General features: G+C 40.2%; 1 long non-coding RNA gene across 1 annotated transcript; it reads left to right on the top strand.

Moving 5' to 3' along the window:
* The first annotated feature begins 2,203 nt into the window (after window positions 1-2,203).
* LOC132683278 (uncharacterized) lies at window positions 2,204-6,223 on the top strand. Its single transcript, XR_009612144.3, has 4 exons — window positions 2,204-2,309; window positions 2,684-2,809; window positions 5,640-5,771; window positions 6,037-6,223. It is a non-coding gene; the product is annotated as an uncharacterized LOC132683278 (long non-coding RNA).

Genomic DNA, 6,223 nt, shown 5'->3' with positions numbered 1-6,223 from the left:
CCCTTTCCCCCAACCATTACACTGGCCACATTTAAATAACTCTAATCTACACCAGTGTTTTCCAAACTGTGCTGAGAAGGAGGGACAATTCATCTGACAATGAAGAAACTGTGGTCTTAGAGATGAAATGACTTGTCCTCATTCCCACAAGAAGAAAGTGGCAGGCACAGGCTGAAACCCAGCTTCCTGACTTCCAGCCAAATGTCCCCAGTCTTGAAATAAAACTGCTTATTTCTCCTTTTCCCTCAAGTGACTGCCTTTTTTTCCTCCGTTTTCCTGTCAAAATTCCCACACTAGCAGTTAAGCGCCTGTCCTGAGTTTTCACACTGGCTGCTTTCTGTACAAGCCCTGAAAGTTGGATTCCGTGCCCACCACACCTGAAAGCACTAGTTGAAAGGGCACCACGTGAGCAGCAGGGTTGGCGTTACATGCCCTCAAGGATCGCTCTTTTCTCATAGACTGTTAGCAGGACCAGGCGGGGACTTTCTTTACCACTGTATCTATGGCTAGCCCAGGGCCTGGCACCAACCAGAAGCCAAGTAAATATTAATTCATGACCAGGACTGCTGATCGACTTCGATTTCCGAAACTTTCCCTTTGAGGGGCTCCTGGGTGGCTCAGTCGGTTGAACATGTGACTTCTGCTCAGGTCATGATCTTATGGTTCATGAGTTCAGGCCTGTGTTGGGCTCTGTGCTGACAGCTCAGAGCCTGGAGCCTGCTTTGGATTCTTGTCTCCCTCTCTCTCTCTCTGCCCCTCCCCAATTCGTGCTCTCTCTCTCTCTCAAAAATAAACATTAAAAATAAGTAAACAAATAAATAAACAAACAAAGGCATTTGAGTTTATCTTCCTCACTGGATGCTCCCTCGGAGGGGTGCTGACCACACTGACTCCATCTTGGGTGCTCCATCATTTCCGTGCCTATGCAATGACCTCCCTCAGGGCCACGTATTCCAGGCCCCGTGGAAGCTCATGTGTGCCTTGACGGGAATGCAGGAAGGATTGTTCTGATCTTCCCTAAAGTAGCACACAGAAGACCCCACTTCGGGTAACTAGCAGAGATGACCGCACGCACAAGGCTCCACTCGAGCTAACTGCTAGAGCCCTTCTGATGCACAGATGGTGCCCCTTTAGGTAACTACGCTTTGACCTCACCATCATGCCCCTTGCTCTAGAAAACCTGTGGATTAAAGTCTGAGTGGGGGTGGAGAATAGCTGCGTAGCACGGTGGATGGTCTGTCTGTGTGATCCTTCTGTCAGTAAGTTACCCTGATAAAACTCTATGAATGGTATGGAGTGACTTGCTTTGTTTCCCAGTCTGAAAGTGCCTTCTCAGTCTGGAGGATACTTTACTGACCCTCTTCCACCTTCTCACAGCCCTTTGCTGCATGTCCTTTGCTTGGGACATATCATCCATCTGTTCATTACTGAAGAACTTGAGGAGATAGAGAAAGAACCAGTCTGACATTGGGGTGCTTACATTTTGTTTGCGAAAAATGGGAATATGAATGAATAACAGAGTCACAAACAGTATGACAGTAGTGTGATAGTTATGAGCCAGATTGAGGCCAGACTGCACAGGTACTTAACCTCCCTGTGCTTTAGTTTCCTCGTTTATAACATGTAGACAATGGTAGTTTCTACTTCATGAGGTTATTGTGAAGATTAAGTTATTTAATACATTCGAAGCACTCCAAAGAGGGCCTGGTATATCGTGAGTGCTCAAAAAAATGTTTTAAAAAAGCCTAATATACAAATCAATATTATACGTGTTGTAGAAAGTCTCCCTTTGGGGCGCCTGTGTGGCTCAGTCAGTTCAGCATCCAACTTCGGCTCAGGTCATGATCTCATGGTTCGTGGGTTCAAGCCCGTGTTGGGCTCTGTGCTGACAACTTGCTCAGAGCCTGGAGACTGCTTTGGATTCTGTGTCTCCTCTCTGCCCTTCCCTGCTTGTGCTCTGTCTCTCAAAAATAAATAAATGTAAAAAAAAATAAAATTGAAAAAAAAGAAAGTCTCCCTTTAAGAACATTTTCCCTAGTAAGAACCAATCTTCAAAACTTCCTTTGAGACTTTTCCTTGTCATTTTGGCTTTATCTTTTCATTGTACGGGGGGGTACTAGGCCTGTCCGGGATGGTTAAGGTACGAGAAAGAGAGAATTGAGGGGCCCCAGCTAACTGCCAGGACCAACCATTAAGCATGTGAGTGAGGCCATCTGGGTCCTCCAGATCCAGCCCATCCCACAGCTGGTTGCAGCAACACAGGAGAGCCGGGGGGCCAGCAGAGGAACCAAGCACCAGCCCACAGGATGGTGAGAAACCATAAATAACAACAGTGGCTTTTTAAGCCACTGATGGTAAGGTGGTTGGTTGCACAGCAAAGCATAATTGAAGTTTTGCTGTCCAGAGGTGGACATGCTAACATTTTAAATATTCCAAATCCAGATGTGACGTATATACACGTAGCTATTTGCATGTTTAAAAATGCCAAGGAGGACATTCTGCATGATGTGTTTAAAACCAGCATTTTTAAACACGTTTGTAAAAGCATTTTTTCCTACTTAACATTTTGAATTTTTTATGAATTGTATATCTACACTATTTTTGGTAGTTGCATTGTAACCCTAATTTATTAACGACTCTCCTCCCAATAAACACTTAGTCTGCTTCTAATTTTTTGCCACAGTAAGAAATGCTTTGATGAACATCCTTGAACATACTTCTTTGCGTACCTCAAGGATAATTTCCTCAAGATTATATCCTGCATAGTGGAGTTCCTGCATCAAACATTTGCCTGTTTTCAAGGTTCTGAGTATGTATTATCTAATTGCTCTCCAGAGAGGCTGCACCAATTTACATTCTTACCATAAATGAGTTGAAACTCTCTTTTCCCTGCACTTTTGCTAACAGTGGGTTAAAAACGTTTTTTTTTTTTGTTGTTGAGCTAGTGGATGAAGAACTATGATCTCATTACTTTTTTCATTTTATCTTTACTGTTGAGGCTGCATATATTTTCATGTATATTTGTGTCTTCTCTGGAACCTACATTCTCACTCTGCTCATTTTTCCATTGTTACCTTTTTCTTACTGATTTGCAAATGATATAGATATTAATGCTTTGTTCTTATGTATTTATAAATATTTTTCTTTAATTTTTCTCTAAGATCACCCTCAGAGTTTATGGGCTTAGGTAGATTTTTTTTTAAAATCTACCAACAAAGCTGTTTATTTTTTATTTCTGAGACTGAATGTTGATAGATGTATTGTTTTAAAGGATACAGAAGCTTAAGTACTTTCAGAGAGTGTCAGATGCCATCCAGGTAAAATCCAGGTCCCTTAGTTTATGCCACAGGCCACACTCAGTTCTCACCATATTTAGCCACATGAATCTCCTACAACTTCTAACTACAAACTCTCTGTTCTTGTGACCTTAGTTTCTGGTATATGGAGCTTGTGGGCTCTGAAGTCTGACCGTGACAGACCCGAGTTAGGATTCTTTTTTCTTTTTTTAAGTTTATTTATTTATTTTGAGAGAGTGAGAAAGCACAAGTGGCGGGGGTGGGGGGAGGGCAGAGAGAGAGAGGGAGAGAGAGAATCCCGAGGAGGCTCCACACTGTCAGCATAGAGCCTGAGGAGGGGTTCGAACCCACAAACCGTGAGATCACGACCTGAGCCAAAGTCAATCGCTTAAACAACTGAGCCACCCAGGCGCCCCCTCAAGTTGGGATTCTTACTCAACCACTTCCCCAATAGTATGAGAAGAGCATTGTGACCCTCAGCACTTCATATTTAAGTGGAGACAGGATTAATGAGAGAGATTGAATGCTACGTAATAATGACAATGTGTGACACACAGTTGGCACTTAATATTTGTTTTCCAGCCATCCTTTCATGTTTTTGCTCATGCTGGGACATGTTTCTGGGATACCCTTCTTTTGTTCTCCACCTCACAATAGTGTACCTATTCTTCTGGCCTGGTTCTATCTGTGCTTCTTTACAAAGGTGTTCAGGGAACAGGGAGCTTCCCATGCATCTAATTCAGGTTGGGTATCTCCTGCTATTTTTTAATGTTTTAGATATAGTTAGTTAACAAAGGACACTTAAATTAGCACAATTATTATACCAGGCATATAATTAGTGATCAATACAAATTGATTTCGGACATATAACAATAATTGGTATCTCAGCCTCTGGTATCTTGTACCATTGAATATTTTAATATCATCGGGGGTAAGGAGTGAAGGTGGTCAAGACGTGCAAACTTGTGCTTATAAGTAAATTCTGGGGGTATAAAGGACACCATGATGATTGCAGTTAATTATTATATATTTGGAAGTTGCTAGCAGCAAATTGAAAAAGTTCTCGTCACACACAAAAGTTATAACTGTGAGGTAATGCATGATAACTCACTTGTAAACATTTTGAAATATATACATATATCAACCATTATGCTGTATACCTTAAACTAGTACAATGTTATGTCAAATATAACTCAATAGAACTGGACAAATTAATTTTTAAAAATGGAAAAATAATATATATACCACTGGAACCTATCATTCCTCATTAGCTCAATGTATATATTTTTCCAATTCTAAGAAGCACTTTGGCCCCACATTTTAATGTCTCTGGAACTGGTACATGTCTTACTTCAGAAATAAGCAATGGCCAGATGGCAGTCATGATATAGTTGGCATTGCCTCTTTATTTGTGAACATGGTCACAACTGCTCGAATTGTCATCATTTCACTGAGGTCTATGAAATTTAGTACTACACGTGTTAAAGTCATATGATAACAGATGCTATTGAAGGCGAGAGAAATTGCCAAATTAGGTGAAAGAAATTCCAAAGCAACAAGAGGCTGGTAAAAGCAATTCTTGTATTATATATGACTATCATTAAGGCATGGAATTTAATTTGTCAGAAACTTTCTTGTGGCCATTAAAAGAGAAGCTGTAGAGGGGGACCGGGGTGAGGGGGGCTCAGTTGGTTAAGCGTCCAACTCTTGATCTCGGCTCTGGTCATGATCTTCCGATTCCTGACATCGAGCCCCACGTTGGGTGCCACAATGACGCGCAGAACCTGCTTGGGATTCTCCCTCTTTCTCTCTCCCCCGCTTCTGCTTGCTCTCTCTTTCTCAAAGGAAATGAATAAACATAAAAAAAAAACAAAAAACTGCAGAGCTTGTAATGGCATCAAACAGGATGGCCCCAGCATCAAACTTGCAGAATGAGTGTTAGTGGCTAGGAAGCAAATTCCAGAGACAAGACTAGGAAATTCTTTTAAGAAATGCTGCCCTTTCTCTTGTGTGCAAAAACACATATTGATGTTCTGTATGAAAAGGGATTCAGAATTATATTTAGTGTACAAAATTTTTAGAAATACTTAATTTAATTTGCTTATATTTCTTTTTTATATATGCATATTACTATAAAAAAAATCTATGTCCAAGTCTAAAAGTAGTCTTTAATAAGGAAAAACACGAAAATCCTATATGATAACATGTTGTGTAGTTAAATTGGCAACTCTTTGTCCTTTCTTGGTGGTGCGTACAATTGAAGCTCTCTTTGATTTGGAAATGATAAATTGGAGGCTAAAATAGGCAGTAAGTCTGTGAATTTCCAAACTTCCCCTATTGAAGGAACAGAGTTTGGTGTCTTCTGTTGCTGTTTTGGTGGGAATGAAGCTGTTGCTTGGAAATGAGATAGGAAAGCCCCGTGATTTCTTCACAATCCTCTGCTACACTTGTTTGCAGACACAACGTAGGTTGAAGGTAAGCTTGCTTCTCATACCATGATTTTTAACTTGTTAACATAAGTCACAGATTGCATTCTGAATTAGGTAACACTTTATTTATCATCAGTTAAGCATTTTTAAATTATACTTTTCTAATATAAAAAGTAATATATGTTAGTATTGAACATATTCTGTATTAAAAAGTGGGTATTATGATTGTGTAATTAGCTGTATTTCTTTTTTAAGTCTCTTAATTTTTTTTTTTTTTTTTTTACTAGAACTAACAAACCTAAAATTTGTAGGGAACCACAAAAGACCCTGAATAGCCAAAGCAATCCTGAAAAAAGAAAAACAAAACTGGAGACATCACGATTCTGGGTTTCAAGCTACATTACAAAGCTATAGTCATCAAGACAGTATGGTACTGGCACAAAAACGGACACATAGATCAATAGAACAAAATAGAAAACCCAGAAGTGGACCCAGAAC

This window comes from Panthera onca, chromosome C2 (assembly GCF_046562875.1).
Source record: "Panthera onca isolate mPanOnc1 chromosome C2, mPanOnc1 haplotype 2, whole genome shotgun sequence".
NCBI classification, from domain to species: domain Eukaryota; kingdom Metazoa; phylum Chordata; class Mammalia; order Carnivora; family Felidae; genus Panthera; species Panthera onca.
This window is presented reverse-complemented; position numbering and strand designations above follow the sequence as displayed.